This window comes from Pteropus vampyrus, unplaced genomic scaffold, assembly GCF_000151845.1.
Source record: "Pteropus vampyrus isolate Shadow unplaced genomic scaffold, Pvam_2.0 Scaffold262, whole genome shotgun sequence".
Classification (NCBI taxonomy): domain Eukaryota; kingdom Metazoa; phylum Chordata; class Mammalia; order Chiroptera; family Pteropodidae; genus Pteropus; species Pteropus vampyrus.
In genome coordinates, this window is record NW_011889043.1 from 621238 (window position 1) to 643337 (window position 22100).

Sequence of the window (22100 nt, forward strand, 5' to 3'; positions counted from 1 at the left end):
CCCGGCCTCCGCCAAGTCTTGTTTTGTCCTCTTCTCTCTCCTCCGCTCGCTCGGGCTCTCCCCAAGCCCCGGCCCGCGAGGCCTCCCCTCCGCCTGATCCCGTCGCCCCGCTGCCCTGCCGTCCCCACTCCCCAGAGCCCTTCTAACCTTGCCACGCAACTCCTCCCTCCACCCCATCTCTAGAGCCTCACCCCACTCTTTCCGCTACCCCGGCCTCCCGGCTCGTACTTGTCGTGCTTGCGCTCTCCTCCCGGTCTTCTGACTGGCGTCATTCCCACCCACACCTTCAACACGACATCTACGACCCCCTCGCCCGCAGCCTCCTTCCCGCTCCCATCTTTCCCAAGCCTCACGCCCTTCCTCCCGCGCCCTGCAAAAAACATCTTTCCCGCCATTTTACTTACCAGGGAGTCGACTCAGGATCTGAAATCAGACATCAATGGACTGGTTTGTGGGCAGAAACACACACACTCGCACTCTCGCTCACTCTCAAACACTACGCGCACACGCACACACACATACACAGTGCACCTAGGTCTCACATGGACGTGTTCAAGGGACAGCACAATGTTAGGGATTTTTGTCTTAAAGGAGGACAAGCATCTGCTACCAACCGCCTCATCTGAGGGCCCCACTGATAAAATTTGATTTATCCTTATATTCTTTCTCCGAACTCCTCTTTCTTTCCTCTTCCACCACCCTACCCTTGCCGGGTTCACCCAGTCACTTCCAGGCAACCCTCTTGGCTTGCAAAAGAATGCTTTTGTTTCACCTTATGTTTATTTTCTTAAGCACAACTGTGTGTGGGTAGTGAAGGGAAGGCTTCTCAGGAGGGGACATGCCCGTGGATTGGGTGGCTAGAGTAGACTAAAGCAGTCATATGACAAAGAGGCGATCTTACCCATTTTGATAAGTCTTTATAAGGAAGAATAAAATAAACATGTAAGAAAATTTTTCCTTTTGTAAAAGCAAAAGCCACATCTCTTTTCTGGATCCTTCAGGACTGGGGTTTGTTTGCTTCCTTTTCAGTTTCTTCTCGCTGCTCTGTGCCCTTGGTTGTTTTGTGGTCGTCATGTCGTCCCTCGTGCCCCTCGGCCACCGCCCTGGCCCCTGCAGGTCGCCGATGGGTGCACTGGGACATCCACAACCCTGCAACTTTGTACAGAGAAACACAATCAGCTCTTTCTGCATGTGCTGGTCAAATCCAAACCCAGAGAACAGAAGCGCTTTCGAAGAATGAACAAACATGTTAAATAGGATGTTTTGTGTAGATAAAGCATTCTTGTTACATACTGGTCAATTTGTGATATGTTTTAACTTATTGTCTGTGCTTATTTATGGAATTTGGTTTTCTTAATAAATGTTTGAGCTAATATAAAGCATATTGACTTTTCCGGACAAGTTTATATCAAGTTAAATGTAAATGGATAAAATAAAATCATTTTCGGTATGTGATATGGAGAATGGTGGGTTTTGGTGTGACTTTGGATGGGGGGACGGGAAGAGGGCTCGTCCTGAGGGTTCTCAATTCGCGCTCAATTGGCAGGCTCCCAGCGTTTAGGGTTCGTTCGCCCTTCAGTAGGCTTGGGTTCAGTTTCCGGATTGCACAGCCAGCAAGGCAGCGCGCTCCCGCACAGCTTCGGGACTGGGAGGTCCAGTTTCCACTCCTTCAGACTGGAAGTGAGCAGGCCGGGCCGCAGGCTCCTGGAGCGAGTTTGGGGCGTTGCGAGGCTGGGCGCTGGCCGGGGGCCGGCCGGGGGCTTCCGGCCCGAGATGGGCCTGCAGCGCAGCTGCGGGCGCTAATTGCAGGGCCCGAGAGATGATAAGCTGCTCAGGTGAACGGTTTCCCTCCGACAAAGGAGTGGAGGGCGAGCCTTGCGCGGCTGTGTGCGTGTGACGGCGAGGCTGTGGGCAAGGAGGAAAGATCACCGTGAAGGAAGCGTGGGGACCCGGAGCTCTGCCCGCAGGGGTCGCCCAGAGCTGCCATCTGATCTCAGGTACGCAGTGGACGTGAAAGGCCCGGGTTCTTTCTGTCCCTAGGGCCTAGGTCTCGGGCGAACGTCCGAAAGAGACGACCCGGACTCTGTGTCCCCAGGCCTAGGCTCGGCTTCAGATCCCCGAGACCTCCCAGGTGGGGGCAAAGGGCATGTCGGAAGAAGCGAGCTCAGGACCACATGGCCGCCTCTCAGGCTTTTCTCCGCCGGGCTGCTCTGGTTTTCTCAGCGTCCATACTTGGTTCAAGCTAACCTTAAATTTAGGCACGCGCTTGAGGGACTTCTCCAAACTAACTAGTAGTGAAAATTACCGTTTCTTCAGTAGTCTGAGAGGGAAGGTTGTGGTTGTGATGTTTGTTTTATTCTGTTTTGTTTTTTAAATTATTTTTCAATAACAGTTGACATACAACATTTTATTAGTTTCGGGTGTACAACATAGTGATTAGACGTTTATATACCTTACAAAGTGATCACCCCCCAATAAATCTAGTATGTGGGTGTTTTTTAAACTTGCAGGTGAATCAATTTACAGGCTTTCTTTGGAAGACTAACCAAAATCCATCTTGTGGTTTGAAATTTAACGGTCATTATAGGCTTTGAAAGTGCACCTTTTCCCATGGGAAGATTTCTGATTTGGTTGCCACAGAGTCTAAACCCTAAAAACACTCATCCCACAGTACAGTTTCGAACTAGTGGGCTGCATGTGAATTTTAGGGACGGTTGTAATTGTTACTCCACTAAGAGAACACGATGGAATCTTCTCGAAGGTAAAGACAAAACATGATTTTCTATGATAAAGAAAAGTCACATGTTAGTGTTACCTTAGGGATTTTAATTAAAAGTAAAATTTGGTGGTGGGTTCACAGACTATTTCAACACTGCATTTTCTAAAGGGTATTATTGATGTAATGTTAAAATATTAAAGTAAGACGATAAAACCATTTTCATTTGGGATTTCATGTAAAAATAGAATATTTCTGTATTTTAGAGCTCACTCTAGAATTTAGCAGCATAATAATCAAATTTCTAAAATATCTGTAGATGAAAAATACTTGTTTTTACTTGTTATCATATTCTTCCTTGTCTTAGGTTAGTACTTTTTTTTTTATTATTTGAAATCATGGATACTGTAAGCTCAAGTCACATTTAAGAGATCAGTACAAATCACATATTGCTTCACCAGTGTGCATGGAAGGTTGTTTACAAGGATGCTAATTTTACAGCTTTTTTATGCTGCAATAAAGCATAACTTTATGATGTAGGAATGCAATAAAGGATGCTAAATGGAATCTTTAAAAATTGTATATCTCAAAGGCAAGGGAAATGGGATTTTTCATTTGGAAAAAAAAATGGGCCATCTTAGAACACTGATGAGAAATTACAAATCAACTGAAGTGATATATGCTTTCAAAGATACTTATATTTCATACTATAGTGATTATTTATCAATATTGTAATGAAAATGTACATTTTTCACCTGACCTGACTTCAGAATAATATTTGTTTCTATGGCAATAGATTTTTTGTATTAAGAATGCTAAACATTTTAATGTCATATGTACGATTTGCATAAGGGGAGGCAAACTGGCCTAAATTGTTAAAGTTGACAGTTTAGCAATTATGAAAAGCAGAATATGAGAATCTCAATCAGAGGCCTGAAAAATATCTGCAGTTTGAGGGAGAAAAAACCTAACAACAGAATAATGCTTCATATTATTTTTTACTCCTTATTAGCAGTGATTCAGACTCAAAACTGTAATAATAACTAATTACATTCAATAAGGGAACAAAGACAATAATGATGAATAATACCAGAATGCAAGGTAGATAAGTACAACATGGTAGATGTCCTGCCTCTAATGAATTGTACTTTATGCTGAGTAGCCTATTTGGCATTGAATGCTGTCACCAGTGCTAGCTAGAAGTCAAAGTCAATTATGATGTAACTATATGATTGATTTATTTGAGTATACATATTAATCCTTGTATATTTATTGTTTTCTTAATATTGGTGCTAAATATCATACATGGCACACAAGTGATGGCATAGTAATGATGTTGTACTTAGTTTACCTTTTGTTGATGGCGGAATAAATAGGATGTAGGAATTCAACCTGCTAAAGATGATGTTAGATATTGAATACAAACTAGACGCAGAACAGTTTGAGTAAATCAAGGTATTTGTGAATGGAGAATACAGAAGACATCCTGATTTTGGTGTAATTTATGTTTGAAGCCCTCAGTGACTGATTCCCCTTAAAATGAAAATGTTTTTAATTTGTGTCCTGGTCTTTACATTTGAATTTTTAGGATCAAGGAAAAACAGCCCACCAAGATGTGTCTTCCAGTAATGGCCGTAGTTAACCTGTCAGTTGAAAGAATGTAACCTTCCTTTTCTCCTTTTCATGACATAAAGGTAATCTCATCTGAGGGCATTTATGTGAAGAAATAACAGCATGGCATGGTGAAACTACTGGCTCATTAATCCTGGCATCTACTTCCTACAGGGTTTCTTGATTACTTAGATTCATTCATCAGGCATTTTGGAGTTTTTGATTTGTCACCATTGGATAGGTTCACTGAGTTCAGGCTAAATTGAGCCAGAAGCAATGTTTATTAGTAATTTTGTAGTACAGGATACCCTAATAATTCAGCCCAAATATCTCATCTGAAAAATATCCATTCGCCCTCACTTCTAATGTGGGTTGCAGCTGTGTTCATAGGGAATTGAAAGAACACAAGTGATTGGGCATGTATTTTCTAAATTATTAATATGATGGGTAATAGCTGTAAACCCATCTTCATATACAATGCAGAAATTATGATTCATTTAAAAAATGAAAGCAGCAATGGAAGGGGGGGCACCTGCCTGGCCCTCTGCTAGCGCTCACCAGTGCAGAGCATTTGGTACAGGAACCAGGGCCCACTGAGCATGTGGTCATTACAGGGAGAAACAGAACAGTGCCTTTTGCTTTCCCTCATGCATGTTCTATCAGAACAAGGCGTGGATTTTATAAGACTTATTAGAAAATGCTTTTAAGTAATTTCAAGCATGAGCTAAACAAAGAGGGCCCTCTTTTGATTTTGACAATGTCATACTTCGTCTTTAAGCAGGAATAACCAGTTTGTGCAGTTAAACTGCATCTTCTATCCACATGATCAAATATCCCGTATATCCAAGTTTCCATCTTTAAAGCCACATTGGATTTGAGATACACTTGTTGCAGTTGCTCATGCAGCCACAATCCCTCTCAGTTGTGCATTGAAGAAATTTGCAAATGCCAGGAAATATATAATTAACGCACATTCGTTAGCTTATTCTTTGAAATGTCACAGGACTTTACATGCTTTTGCTCACAGTCCTTATCAAATCTATTTTAGATAAACTCAAACAAAGTCAGATTAAGAACTCCAGAAACCCTTAACACTGAAAAAATTATATGCAATTCTTAGGGAATTAAACCTAAAAACACTAAAATGTAAAACACAAAACATAAGTATACCGAAATTAAAATAAGTTCTCTCTAGATTTTCTAATTGCATTTTTCTGAATGAGCTCAGTGAAGCTGTACTGGTCTTTTTGCTGCCCTTGCTTTATTAATCATCACAATGCTTAATCTATTAGGTACTCCGACACTGGTTTCAGAAATAACATTTTCAGAGGGTGTTTATTACTTTCCCTCCAGTACCTTACATTCAAACCTCATTTTTCAGTTTACAGAGCACATTATTCATTTAAATTGTAGCACCCTTATGAAGTAAATATTTTAATCCCTATTTTATAGATGAAGAAATTAAAACTCAGAGGCTAAGTAACTTGCCCAAGGTCACATACCTAGTTAGTGGCGGAGATCATTTTCTTAAGTCAGGTCTTCAGATTTTTCAGCAATACCATTGTGTATGTGACATGTAGACATTCTCTTATTAAAATATTTCAGGAAGAAAACTAAAAAACTTCCCATACTTAGAAGCTTAACAGTATACTCTTTAAATAAGACAGATGCTTTTTGATGGGACACGATAGCTGCATTAAAATTAAACATAGTTTTAAGTCTGGAAACACTCCTTACCTCCTGAACTTTACCCTGTCTCTAGAGGTTAATTCAAGAGAGTTCTAGTGTGCCAGTGAGAAGGCTCTCTGTTGTTTGAGGAATCTTTATCATTGGAGTTTTCTCCTTGTGATACTAACTCTGGGGTGAGGTGGCGGTAAACTTGGGAGCTAGCTCTGGAAGTACTTGGTGGGGTTTGGAATTGTCCATGGAGATGGAATGGTTTAACTCTATCCACAGGGAGAGGATCCAGTTGACAGTTTAGCAATTATGAAAAGCAGAATATGAGAATCTCAATCAGAGGCCTGAAAAATATCTGCAGTTTGAGGGAGAAAAAAACCTAACAACAGAATAATGCTTCATATTATTTTTTACTCCTTATTAGCAGTGATTCAGACTCAAAACTGTAATAATAACTAATTACATTCAATAAGGGAACAAAGACAATAATGATGAATAATACCAGAATGCAAGGTAGATAACTACAACATGGTAGATGTCCTGCCTCTAATGAATTGTACTTTATGCTGAGTAGCCTATTTGGCATTGAATGCTGTCACCAGTGCTAGCTAGAAGTCAAAGTCTATTATGATGTAACTATATGATTGATTTATTTGAGTATACATATTAATCCTTGTATATTTATTTTTTTCTTAATATTGGTGCTAAATATCATACATGGCACACAAGTGATGGCATAGTAATGATGTTGTACTTAGTTTACCTTTTGTTGATGGCGGAATAAATAGGATGTAGGAATTCAACCTGCTAAAGATGATGTTAGATATTGAATACAAACTAGACGCAGAACAGTTTGAGTAAATCAAGGTATTTGTGAATGGAGAATACAGAAGACATCCTGATTTTGGTGTAATTTATGTTTGAAGCCCTCAGTGACTGATTCCCCTTAAAATGAAAATGTTTTTAATTTGTGTCCTGGTCTTTACATTTGAATTTTTAGGATCAAGGAAAAACAGCCCACCAAGATGTGTCTTCCAGTAATGGCCGTAGTTAACCTGTCAGTTGAAAGAATGTAACCTTCCTTTTCTCCTTTTCATGACATAAAGGTAATCTCATCTGAGGGCATTTATGTGAAGAAATAACAGCATGGCATGGTGAAACTACTGGCTCATTAATCCTGGCATCTACTTCCTACAGGGTTTCTTGATTACTTAGATTCATTCATCAGGCATTTTGGAGTTTTTGATTTGTCACCATTGGATAGGTTCACTGAGTTCAGGCTAAATTGAGCCAGAAGCAATGTTTATTAGTAATTTTGTAGTACAGGATACCCTAATAATTCAGCCCAAATATCTCATCTGAAAAATATCCATTCGCCCTCACTTCTAATGTGGGTTGCAGCTGTGTTCATAGGGAATTGAAAGAACACAAGTGATTGGGCATGTATTTTCTAAATTATTAATATGATGGGTAATAGCTGTAAACCCATCTTCATATACAATGCAGAAATTATGATTCATTTAAAAAATGAAAGCAGCAATGGAAGGGGGGGCACCTGCCTGGCCCTCTGCTAGCGCTCACCAGTGCAGAGCATTTGGTACAGGAACCAGGGCCCACTGAGCATGTGGTCATTACAGGGAGAAACAGAACAGTGCCTTTTGCTTTCCCTCATGCATGTTCTATCAGAACAAGGCGTGGATTTTATAAGACTTATTAGAAAATGCTTTTAAGTAATTTCAAGCATGAGCTAAACAAAGAGGGCCCTCTTTTGATTTTGACAATGTCATACTTCGTCTTTAAGCAGGAATAACCAGTTTGTGCAGTTAAACTGCATCTTCTATCCACATGATCAAATATCCCGTATATCCAAGTTTCCATCTTTAAAGCCACATTGGATTTGAGATACACTTGTTGCAGTTGCTCATGCAGCCACAATCCCTCTCAGTTGTGCATTGAAGAAATTTGCAAATGCCAGGAAATATATAATTAACGCACATTCGTTAGCTTATTCTTTGAAATGTCACAGGACTTTACATGCTTTTGCTCACAGTCCTTATCAAATCTATTTTAGATAAACTCAAACAAAGTCAGATTAAGAACTCCAGAAACCCTTAACACTGAAAAAATTATATGCAATTCTTAGGGAATTAAACCTAAAAACACTAAAATGTAAAACACAAAACATAAGTATACCGAAATTAAAATAAGTTCTCTCTAGATTTTCTAATTGCATTTTTCTGAATGAGCTCAGTGAAGCTGTACTGGTCTTTTTGCTGCCCTTGCTTTATTAATCATCACAATGCTTAATCTATTAGGTACTCCGACACTGGTTTCAGAAATAACATTTTCAGAGGGTGTTTATTACTTTCCCTCCAGTACCTTACATTCAAACCTCATTTTTCAGTTTACAGAGCACATTATTCATTTAAATTGTAGCACCCTTATGAAGTAAATATTTTAATCCCTATTTTATAGATGAAGAAATTAAAACTCAGAGGCTAAGTAACTTGCCCAAGGTCACATACCTAGTTAGTGGCGGAGATCATTTTCTTAAGTCAGGTCTTCAGATTTTTCAGCAATACCATTGTGTATGTGACATGTAGACATTCTCTTATTAAAATATTTCAGGAAGAAAACTAAAAAACTTCCCATACTTAGAAGCTTAACAGTATACTCTTTAAATAAGACAGATGCTTTTTGATGGGACACGATAGCTGCATTAAAATTAAACATAGTTTTAAGTCTGGAAACACTCCTTACCTCCTGAACTTTACCCTGTCTCTAGAGGTTAATTCAAGAGAGTTCTAGTGTGCCAGTGAGAAGGCTCTCTGTTGTTTGAGGAATCTTTATCATTGGAGTTTTCTCCTTGTGATACTAACTCTGGGCTGAGGTGGCGGTAAACTTGGGAGCTAGCTCTGGAAGTACTTGGTGGGGTTTGGAATTGTCCATGGAGATGGAATGGTTTAACTCTATCCACAGGGAGAGGATCCTTGAATCTTACAGTGCTTCAGATATGTTTCTAGTCTGTCTCTGCAAGATTTTATTGGGGGATCTTTTGATATTGTTTCCGTCTAATTAAATAGCCACAACTTAGGATAAGCTATGTCTCCTTTTTCTATCCTTCACATATTAGAAACTCACTGTCAATCACCGAGTCATAAAATCTTAGCATTTGAAGGGATCTTTGAAATCACCTAATTCAAATTCTCTGACCACAGTTACACCTTTTCCATTTCTTGCCAAGTAGGCTTGAAGATTCTGGCTGAACACAAGAAATTTCCAATATTGCCCCAGTTGCCAGCAAGTCCTTCCTTTTATTAAGCCTAGTCTGCCTCCTATTCTTCCTTTTATAGTCTTCCCTCATTAGGGGCTTTTCATCACATCTCTTAATACGGAAATGATTTTTCTTTTTTAGTCTTCATTAATATTTCTATCAGTCATTATAACACTAGGCTATGCTGTGGTATCGGATAAACCTCTGGCTTAACGCAATCAAGGTTTTTTCTTGCTCACAAAAATTTCACAGTGAGTGAAGTGATTCTCCAGGACAGTTCTCCTTCACGTGGTAACTCAGTGATCCAAACTTTTCATTTTTATGGCTTGACCACCTCATTATGGGTTTTCCATCATCCTTGGGGAAGGAAAAGAGAGTGGGAAGGTTGTGAATTGGCTTTAATGCTTTGGCCCAGAAACTTCTGCTCAGGATCCAATAAGCAAGAACTGGTTACATGCCTTCCCTTAATTGCAAGAGGGCTGGCAAATATAGGGGAGCACATGGATATTCATTGAGTAGAAAATATCTCTGCCACAATCTTATTTTCTCTGTCATACATACCCTTAGTTCCCTTATTTAACATGTTTTTTATAAGTCAACAACTAGTTTTTTGTGCTCGTTGGCAAGGCATGGAGGTGGAGCCTACCATATAGTTGGGAGGACAAGGCAAATATATTTTAAAAAGAAAACTATACAAGGCAGTTTTTAATGGCTTGATAATATACTGAGTACTCTGATCCATATCATAAATACAGTGGGAATTCAAAGAAACAAGAGGTCATTGAGAATAGAATACCTGGGCAAGGCTTCCTGAAAGAGCTGGGCCTTATGAGATAGCAGTGTCGCTCTGTAGGATTTTCTTCTCCTTTAGAATTCTTTTGACCTTTCCTTTTGGATCTTATTTTCAGATCAATAAAGTATGTCTGGTATGTGCATTGATATCATTACTAAATTCTCCACTATCCTCTTAAATTTGGAGCCATTGATCAGATTCAGGTCTCTAATGGCTAGAACAAGCCATGGTGGACTAATTGCCATACATTAATAGCCATTCATAATCTGATACAGTGGTATTATAGTGTTACTGACATTCCCCAAATGGAAAAATTGTAGCAACATAATCCTCCAATATCTAACATAGACTCTGGCACATAGTAGGTGCTCAATAGATGTTTATTAAGTTGAATTTAGGTCAGATGTGTGCGTGTTAAAGCTCCCAGCTTATTGCACTTGCTGCTTTTGTGTTATATCTAAGGGAGTAGTTGCCAATTTTAAAACATATTAAAGGGCTTACATGATTATTAAGGTGAAAAATAAACATCACTCCTGATAACAAGCAAAATAATATTTTCATTCTCACAAAAAGAGACCATCCTTATCCTATGGCGAGCACAGTGCTCACTTGGAGTAAGCTAGTCACCCATGGGAGGCTAATTACCTTTTCCAAAGAACTGGGGTACCATGTAGTGTCTTCAAAAAAGTAATTTAGTAAATTATGCCCTGGTATCTTGGAAGAGTTAATATGCCACTCTTAGAAACTCCAGTGACTGGATTGTTTCCCACAATAGAGGGAGGAGCACCTGCTTGCCGGGAAACCGGCTATCTTAGATTTCCCCACTGGAAGACATAAGAGCTTCATTTTCATTTAAACCTAGTGGCTTCTATGAGAAATGGTTGTATGTCATGAGACATTTCAGATTTGAAGAGTTATTATGAGAATTTTTTTCTTAGGCAAAAGAACTCCAAAGCAGGACCTTAAAGTTCTGATAGGGTTTACCTTGGGTACAGATTAGGTAGGAGGTTGCTGCTTTTCAGGGGGCTAGGTTTTTTTTCTTTCTGTTATAGATGAACATTCCTTTTCCTGTCCCTATTCTGCTATAGTTGGGGACCATGAAGAAATGCAGTATGATTTGGAAAACATAGTCGTAATCTTTGGTCAGCGTTTTCTGATTGTATGATCTCGATTCAGTCACTTAGCAGCTATGAGCTTCTATTTTGTCATATGATATTTGAAGTTCTTTCCCAATGCTAACCATTTTTAATAATGTTATAACTATGGCTGATTAGTGTGAGACAAGTCAATTTAAAAATATCTGTAAATCAGAAGCCTGGGCTGGTCTTTATCTAATCTGTTTCTTTTAATGGTGGTGTTCTTTCATCTGGGGGTGGGGATGTAATTCTGAGTTAGTCAGCATTGTGTTAAGGAAGTGAAAAGTTAAACGCATAAGGTCAGTGCTCTGCTGAAGAGTTGCTGCTACTGAAGAGGGACGACATCCTGAGCCTCCTTGTAACAGAACCCAGGGAAGCGGTGTGGGGCTGCATTGGAATTCTTTTCCAGAATAGGAAAGAAAGATTGGAATATGTAAGAATTTAACTTTCCATAGACAAATATGGCTGTGCAAAGGAATCCTCATCCCTAAAATCATTAGTGCTGTGGAGTTTATATATCATGTAATGAAATATGGTTATCCCATGGATTTAACTAACAAGAAGAAATTAAGAAAATAGACAACCTAGATATATTCTCCTGTAGAAAGTACTCAGTAAATTTTGGTTGTATTGATGGGATTCAGATAGCACTAGTTCCCTGTGTAAAGTTAGAAAGGCAACTGGAAAACTACTTAGAAGCTAGTGTGGGGCAGTGTCAGCATATTTATTCTGTTGTCAAGGTAATGCCAAGTATAAGACCACATGGGAGAATGAAAAGAACAGGCAGCCTAGTGCCTGTTCAGGTGAGCTCATGTACACAGACCAAGGAAGTATCTCTGCTCATAACTTCTTTTTATGTATAGATGAAGGCAAATAATTCGCCAGGGAAAACTGGTGAAGTATGTGAAATTTTTGGGAAGCTTTCAGCTTTCTTCCCTTCCCTGACATTTTTAGAATCAGGACCTTCTGTTTCAAACCCTTTCCCCCCAATCAACATAGGAAATTAGCTGGTATCATGTACAGTTTGACTAAATAGATGCTAGTATTGATTTTAAATCCTTTAATTTTAGTGTAGAAAGAATGTATTAATCTGGTAAAAAAAAAAGCATTAAGAGGCAAGTAAGAATGATTTTAGAGATAAAACATTTGCACAGGGGCATTCTGAATTTTAAGGAAATTGTACCACAACCGAGACTGCCCCTCACTCCCTGATAAATCTACTTTAGTTGTTTAAGGATGCTTCAGAAGTTTGTGAAAAAGGAATAAAGACAAATTCTCTTCATTTGGGAGGTGGAAACACAGGTACTTTTTATCTTCTTCAAATGGTATCAGTAAGAAAAAACCCAAAGTACCAGTTCTAAACCCCACCTCCTCTTAGTATCCCATCTTCAAACATCAGCTTTTCTAGAGTAACATTTTACTGTTTCCCTTCGAGATTTATAGCCGAACAGCTTCTAAATACACAGAGGCAACTTCTGCACTGTTGGCTTCTCCTAGGTGAAATCCTAGACTCCAGAGTCACTTTGGTCATTAACTGTCTCCTGGCTTTGATGTGGTCCTTTCCCCCTTCTCCAGCCCCTTGGAAAAAAAAAAAAACCCACACATCTAATTTCAGGAAAAAAATCTCTTTTTTTTTTTTTTTTTTTACCTATTTTTATTCCTCTGCTTTGAAATCCTGAGCCCATTTTCACTGTGTAATATACTGCTGAGTTTTCTTGTTATTCCTCTAATCCTGTTGTTCCCTCTAGATAGGCAGTCCTCATCCTTCTGGCCTCAATTTCTGCTGCCTCAGGGACACCTGGAGTTGGGGTCAGGGCTGGAGGGAAGCAACAGCCGGACATGTTGCCCATACATCTTTCAGATAATTGGGGGAGGGGAAGAGGAAGAATGGAGGCTTCATTGGGTGTAATACTGTAGTACAAGAAAGTCTGACCTGGAGAACAGGGATAGGTCGAGTCATTGAAACCCGAATTTGGGGAGAACCAGATCTGGGACTTTTGTCTCTTCACTTGTGTGTATTGAGGATTAGTTTAGCTATTTCCTGGACTGAATGCATGGTACCTAACACTTATTAGATGGCAAAAAATATTTGTTGAATAAATGATACCGAGGTGGTAATGAGAAAATAGAACTTTGATTTTAGGTACTGGAGAAGTGAGAGAGGGGTCAGATATTTGCAGTGTAAAAGTAAAAGTCATATCGATGTGAGCTGCTTATCTAATTATCCTGGAGCACTGAATCAATTATATGTAAAATGAAATATTTTCCAATGAACTTGGAATTTTCTTTTGTAACAGTGGTAAATTCTACTACATGTTAGGTAGGATATATCAAGGTAGGAAGGAAGGTCACTGGTCACCTAATCTTATTGCTGGTTAAATTGTTCACAGAAATTATAGACCAAATGGTCATTTAGTATCAGCTTAGACATCTCCAAGAGACAGGAAGCTCTTCACCTTGGATTCAATTTCTTCTAAAATATTCTTATATCAAACTGAAACCATCCCCCCTCTGGCTTATCCTTAATGTCCCACAAAACAAGTGTGCATCCTTTATTGCTTGACACAGGTCTTCACATGTTTAAAGACAGCTTTTCTATTCCCCTTCCTTTCCTAAAATCTATGAAAAGATAAGGAGCTATAGTCAAAAGTGCTAGGGTTTTCCGAGTTATCAAAAAACTTACCTTTATTAAATAGGAGAAATTTTATTCTTAAAGAGCATCAGGGGGCTCTTTACTCCTTTTCCGATCCCAGACATTTAAAGCAGTTATTTTAAAAAATCAATATTTCTCAGTCTCTAGAGGTTTTGAAGTTTGAGAATCACTGTTTCAGTCACTAAAACTGTTCAGGTGAATTAAGTGTAATTGATGCTAATTTCAGGAATGCATCACACATAGAAGGCAGTTTTGAGCATTTCTAGCCTCTCAGCCAACAGCCTCGAAACTATTTTAAGTCTCTTACTAGTTGAATATTAACATTGACCCCCATTAGCTCTCTTATTCTCATTTACAAGCTTTTAGTTTCCCCTCTTTCTCTTAGTTATGGATTTCTCAATTCTAGTTACGCCTTCTTCCCACAGCATATAACTTGAGTTTTTTTCAGTCTCTTTATTTTCAGCCCTCTAGGTGCTGCCAATATAGATTAGTCATCTTCCAACATTCAGGTTTTATGAGATTATTCCTATGCTCAGTCATATAGATCTTATTGCTCTTCAACCTTATTTTATTTTTCTAATGCTTTATTTATATACAAACATTAATGCAACTCAATGCAAATGAAATCTACTTATAATCCTTTCATTTATCTAGTTATTTTTATTGGTTTTTGGTCCCTTCTAATCCTTATACATATGCCTATTTAATTTTTAAATATTTGTGACCAAAAAATAGATAGTTTGTATTTTGCTTCTGTGTATTTTCCATTTGGGGGCATGTCTTCATATCTATAGTTTTAATGATTAAAGTATTAGTTTATAGCTTTTTCTGATTATAAATATTTATTATAAAAATTGTTAAATATAAAAACATATTTATTCATTCAAAATATGTTTGAATGTCTGACTCCACAGCCCCTTCACCCAGTTAAGCACTATTAAGATTTGATTTATGAGAGTATGTGTGTATGTGCGTAGATAAGAGAGAATTATTTTTATTTTATTTTTTTTAGATGAGGCAATCCTTGGTTGACCTCACAGATTGCAAGGAACTTGCCAGCTTACAATCCCTTATTTTTTTTATTTTTACACCTACAGCACCTGGTCTTCCTAGGTGGTCTCCCATTCAAGCACTAACCAGGCCCGACCCTGCTTAGCTTCCGAGATCAGACAGGATCGGGCTTGTTCAGGGTGGCATGGCCATAGACTTAAGAGATAATTATTTTAAAGAAAACTTTTGTGTATAACAATTGTCTTAAGTGAAAACACAACAAAAGAAAGTCTTTCACTTGTAGCTATGTAGTCCAATACAGTAACCACTAGCTACATGTGGCTATTTAAGTTAAATAAAATTAAAAGTTCAGTTCCTCAGTCATAGTGGCCACAATTTAAGTGATCAAAAACCACATGTGACTAGTGTCTACTGTATTGGGTATCATTATCAGACAATTCTAACTCTCAGCATTCTAGGCTAGGGAGATATAGAACCAAGTTGATATGCTTCTTGCTGAGTTCCATGGCACTTCACTCTGTGCTGTAGCTGTGGAATTGAACAATGTAAGTGGACAATGAGTACCCCTGAGAACCTTTGAAGAAACGCATGTAAGAACTTACCTAGCTTTGGGATTTCTATCTAGATTTTGAAGTAAAAGAAAATTAAAAAAAAAATGGGAATAAGAGGGCTATGGGGAAGAAGATCTTAACTGCCAAGGCTATAGAATGAGAGAGATCTACAGTTCAAGTCTAATATTTCTGTACTTGCTGTATACCATCACTTGAATTGACGCTTCAGTGATTTTCTCTGTCAGTGGTAGCCAAAGAGTGCTTTTTGTATAAGATTTTAACATTGGATTCATATGTAAATTTGTGATTATATCTTGGTCATTTAGAGTGGCTGTGAGGGATGTGGTGATGAGTGCAGGAGGAGAGAAACTATGATTTGAAGCGTGCACATGCGCGCGCGCACACACACACACATACGCACACACACACACATACACACACACACACACACACACTAAGATTTTCTTTCAGCTATGTCATAGCTATTTCAGGAAAACAAGTGTCTTACCACTTACAGCTTGTCCAGTGCCTGATCTGAAATTAGCCGTACTTTCTCCCCAGGGCATCCTCAGTCCCTTGCAGATCTCAAAAACAGTTATAAATCAAAACCCAGTGGTGCTGGTCAGATGTGCTGTTATATTAATTATAATGCAGGTCATAGCTGTGGATTCTGTATGCAGATGTGCATAGAAAGCTTGCAGATGTGCACAAAGGAAAAACTGTTGAAAAGGCCTGACTCCATTGCCTTGGTGCTAGGCATATTTCTCACAGGCTAGTTACTGATAATGCTGACGGATTTATTTCATGACCTGGGCAGTGCAAGTATACAATAGAGATTTGAGTTAGTAGAAAAAAATATGTATATCCACTTGGCCCTCACCTTCCGCCCCCTGAAAAATCCCCTACAACATACAGAGTGGGTTTATAAAATGGTTTGAAGTTTCAAATGGTGACTTAAAGGTAACTAATCAATGTTAAAAAATACATAGCGGTCCTGTACTCTAATAATGAAGTGTCAGAAAAAGAAGTGGAAAAAATAATTCCTTTTTCAATTACAACAAAAAGAATAAAATACCTAGGAATAAATTTAACAAAACGTATGAAGGAACTATATAATGAAAACTACAAGACCCTATTAAAAGAAATCGAAGAAGATACAAAGAAATGAAGAGATATCTGTGTTCTTGGATTGGAAGAATCAACATAGTTAAAATGACCATATTACCTAAAGCATTACACAGATTTAATGCAATCCCCATCAAAATCTCATTGGCATTTTTTAAAGAAATAGAACAAAAAATCATCAGATTTGTATGGAAGCACAAAAGTCCCCAAATTGCTAAAGCCATCCTGAGGAAAAATAACAAAGCTGGAGGCATCACTCTGCACGACTTCAAATTATACTACAAAGCGACAGTAATCAAAACGGCATGGTATTGGTAGTGAAACAGACACACGGACCAGTGGAACAGAATCAAGAGTCCAGAAGTAAACCCATATTTATATGGGCAAATAATTTTCGACAAAGAAGCCAAAAACATACAGTGGAGAAAGGAAAGCCTCTTTAATAAATGGTGCTGGGAAAACTGGAAAGCCATCTACTAAAGAATGATACTAGACTGTTGTCTATTACCACACATCAAATTTAACTCAAAATGGATTAAGGACCTGAATATAAGACCTGAAACAATAAAATGCATAGAAGAAAACATAGGAACCAAACTCAAGGACCTTGGACTTAAAGAGGATTTTATGAATTTGACCTCAAAGGCAAGGGAAGTAAAAGCAAAAATACATGAATGGGACTACATCAAACTAAAAAGCTTCTGCACAGCAAAAGAAATCGTCAACAAGGTAAAGAGACAACCATGTGAATGGGAAAATATATTTGCAAGCAATGCCTCCAATAAGGGCCTAATATCCAAAATAAACAAAGATCTCATACAACTCAATAACAACAAAAAAGCAAATGACTCAATCAAAAAATGGGCAGAGGACCAGAATAGACACTTTTCCTGAGAGGACATACAAACGCCCAACAAATATTTGGAAAGATGCTCAACATCGCTAACTATTAGGGAAATGCACATCAAAACCACAATGAGATACCGTCTTATATCTGTTAGAATGGCTGTAATCAACAGGACAAGTAACAACAAATGTTGGAGAGGATGCAGAGAAAAAGGAACCCTCATACACTGCTGGTGGACTGCAAATTGGTACAGCCACTGTGGAAAACAGTATGGAGGTTCCTCAAAAAACTAAGAATTGATCTACCATATGATCCAGCAATCCTTCTGCTGGGTATATATGCCAAAGATTTGAAAACCCATATCTGAAAAGATATTTGCACATCGATGTTCATAGCAGCATTATTCACAGTGGCCAGGACATGGAAGCAACTGAAGTGTACTACAATAGATGATTGGCTAAAGAAGCTGTGGTACATATATACAATGGAATATTACTCAGCCATAAGAAAAGACGAAATACTGCCAGTTGTGACAACATGGATGGACCTCAAGATAATCATGTTAAGTGAAATAAGCCAGACAAAAAATGTTGAAAATCACATGATATCACTTATACTTGGGATATAAACCTAAAAGCAACAAATGAACAGGACAAACAAACAGAGCCTCATGGACATGGACTATAGACTAGTGGTTACCAGAGGGTAGGGAGTAGGGGAGGAGGGAGTTGGTAGATGGTTAAAGGGGGTCAAATATAGGAGGTTAGGGGAATGGTAAAGTGAGTAAAGGGGATCAAATATATGGTAGCTGAAGGAAACTGGACTTTGGGTGGTAAACACACAATAGAAAATACAAATGTCAAATGATAATGTACACCTGAAAATTATATAATTGTATTAACCAATGTTACCCCAATAAACTTAATTAAAAAAATAAAGGTAACTAATTAGTTTTTACTATGGAGACTTAAAATAATTTTAAAAACTGAAAAGTAAAATAATAACTTGGTGTCTTAGTTGCCGGCAATATTGGGGAATCACAAATTTATCATTGACTTGATTAAGAGCATTTACTGTGAGAGGATATTATTGTAGCCATTAATTTTTTTTTAGTTATAAAAAATTTCAACATAGAAATGTAGAGAAAATAGTACAATGAACTTCTATATATCTAATTAAGATTTTTCTTTGCTTCATTTTTTTCCATCTTTTTTTCTATTTTCATATATTAAAACATATCTCAGACATTGCACATGTTTCAATATGCCTCTCTGAAAATATGAACAGATGTACCATTTATATTCCCAAGAATATAAATAATTTTTTGGTATCATCTTCATAAACAAATTTCTTTGACTATCTCAGGATGGCTTTTTAGAGTAAGTTTGTTGGAATTAGGTCCAAACAAGGTTCATACATAACAGTTGTCTCTTATGACTTTAAAAAACAATTCAGTCATATTTAGTAAACTTACAGAGTTGGGCTACCATCATCACAATCAGTTTTAGTGTATTATCACACACCTCTAAATTTTTCCCAGCCCATTTGCAGTTGATCCTTGCTACCTTCAGCCCTAGGATCCACTGATCTTTCTTTTTGTATAAATTTTCCTTTTCTGGGCATTTCATATCTTAAGTCTTTTAAAATCCAGAATGGTTTCCTCTTTTCTTCCTTTCCTCTCCTGCCATCCACTTGTAGAATACCCCGTGCTCTGGATTTGTCTTTCTGCACCTTTCTGGTATCATTTAATTTGTTCCTTTATCCCTTTTCCTCTCCATGTTTCTTGTAAATGGAATTTAGCTCCAGAGTAGCATTATCCAATAGAACTGCTGCAATGGTGGAAATGATCTGTGTCTGTATTGCTAATGGCTTCATGTGGCTTTGAGCACTTCTTATTGAGAAACTGAACTTTTAATTTTACTTTTAAAATTTAAATAGCTACATGCGGCTAGTGCAGCTGTAGAGGCTTAAGATTTAGGTCCGACATTTTGGGGCATGAATGTTTCATAGGTAGTACTATATGCTTTATATTGGATCATATCAGGAGGCACACAATGTTTGCTTGTCTTAATTTCAGTGATGTAGAGTTGACCAGTGAGTTCAAGTGGTGATAGCCTGATTTCCATTGTATGGTTCCCAATCACCATTTTATCTAATAGTTTTGTCCATTTTTGAATATTGTCTGCAGCAATTATTTCACTAGGGCTTACAAAATAGTGATTTCCAAATTCAAGCATGTCTTCCACATTCATTAGCTGGAATTCTTTAGTAAAGAAATTAACTTATCAATTAGAGCTATTTGGTTATCCTAAAATACATTCTGTACTGAAATGGTAGGATAAATGCTTAATTTTTGCCTTTTAACTGCCAGTCTTCAGAGTAAGTAATGTGTGCCCTGGTAGTGTTCAATGAGGAGATTTTTTAAAAAAGTATTGTTATGAACTTGGGATTTATATATTTGGTACTCTTTAATCAGTTGTATTTATGTATTTTTTAATGCTTAAAGTATCCCATCTTTGACCAATAGGACCTCTTTGTGTTGGCCCATATGTTCTTGTGATAAAACCATAGAGAACACTGATCATTAGGAAAATACAAATCAAAACCACAGTGAGATACCAAGTCACACCCATTAGGATGGCTACTATCAAAAACCAAAAACAACGACGACAAGAAAACAAGAACCCAGAAGTGTTGGCAAGGATGTGGAGAAATTGGAACCATTGTGCACTGTTGGTAGAAATGTAAAATGGCACAGCTGCTATAGAAAACAGTACATTGGTTCTTCAAAAAATTAAAACTAGTATTACTGTATGATCCAGCAATTCCACTTTAGAAATATACCCATAGAAATTGAAAGCAGGGACATGGAAAGATATTTGCATATGCACCCTTGTTCATAGTAGCATTACTTGCAATAGCCAAATGATGCAAGCAACCCAGCTGTCCATAAATGGATGAATGAATAAACAAAATATGCTATATACATACAGTGGAATATTATTTAGCTTTAAAAAGGAAGAAATTCTGACACATGCTTCAACTTGGATGAACCTTGAGGACGTTATGCTAAGGACAAAGACTACATAATTTCACTTATATGAGATACCTAAAGTAGCCAAATTCACAGAGACAGAAAGTAGAATGGTGGTTGTTAGAAGTGTGGGGGAGAATGGGAATTATCGTTTAGTGAATATTGAATTTCATTTTTACAATATGAAAAGAGTTCTATGGATGGATGGCAGTGATGGTATCACAACTGTGTGAATGTACTTAATGCCACTGAACTGTACATTAAAAATGGTTAAGATGATAAATTTTATGTGTATTTTCCCACATTTTTTTAAAAAGCAATTTTGTGAAGTTTCATATGGGCAAAAAACCTGATTGGAATGCATTTAAGAGAATGGAGGGAGTGAAATTGGAGACTCTAGATACAGGCAATTAATTGAAAACAGAATATACAAAACCAATAAAAAGCATTTAAAACTCATTTATGTGGCACTTAACACTAAGCATTGTTATTTTTATATATTTTCCTCATATATGTGTATATTGTTAAAGACATTTATATCATTAAAATATCCATAGGGAACATTTTCCCCTCAGTATTCTGTGACACTTTAAAGACATTTAAACAAAATTTATTGGGACTATCAGATCTGGAAGAGTCATAAAGAGCATCTAGTTTAATCTCATTTTTAAAAAGAGGACATGGGGCCTAGAAGGTTGTGTTCAAAATTATGTAACTAAGAGGAAGTACAGCTTGGGGAATATCTATCTAGATTGGTGTTCTTATAACTGCACCATAGCTGCTTCTAGTAACTCCCTCTAAAACTGGTTCTACTTCTTGGTTTCCCTATATCTGTCAGTATCATCACTATTGCTCTAGCTATCAGGCTTAAAGTATAGAGGTAATCATTAATTCCTATTCTTTTCTTCTGTCTCGTATCTAGTAAAATAAGTCCTGTGGATTTTTTTTTTTGTATTATTTATTACATCCCACATTCTCTCATTTTTAGTGATTCTATAATTGATCACTGGGTTCAAGTGGTAACGGCCTTACTTTCATTGTTTATTTCTCTATGAACTTTTTAGTTAATGGTTTTACCTATTTATGAATACTGCTCTTGTCCTAATTCGGAGCCTTATTCCTTCTCACTCATCCTCCTGAGTTTTTTGGTTTTCTCTCCATGTACATGACTGCTTAGTTTTTCTTCTTATCTTTCTGATCCTACTTTTGTCTTACTCAAAAACTTTTCCATGGCCTAGCAGAAGTCTGTAGATTTCTTGTTTTGTGTGACTAGCAAAGTGCATTAAAAAAAAATTTTTTAATGCTTTTAGGCAAGACATGGCCTCACCTCAGCTCGTGTGACTGTCTGTTGCTTTTTATCCAGCTTGCTTCAGTCATTTGTACTTCCTACTTTTTCTTGTAACCATTTCGAGTTTGCTACCCTTCCTGATTCTTAGCGTGGTCTTCAGTGCCCTGAATGATGTCTGTGCTCTTCTTTCCCAATTTTATTTCCTGCTATTCCACTTATGGGAAACCTTTATTCATTTTCTTATCCTGTTGCTTCATTTCTTCTCTCTTACCCTTATCCAAATAACTTGAAAATCAGCTCATCTCATGCTTATGACCAGTTTCTGGCACTATGTGGAATTAATAGATGAATGACTTTTTCTGGCACTAGTTGGGCTCGTAAAAT

At 37.6% G+C, this 22100-nt stretch overlaps 1 pseudogene; it reads right to left on the reverse strand.

Moving 5' to 3' along the window:
• Nucleotides 1-14948: 14948 nt before the first annotated feature.
• On the reverse strand, nucleotides 14949-15067 carry LOC111729484 (annotated as a pseudogene).
• Between the last annotated feature and the right edge of the window lie 7033 nt (nucleotides 15068-22100).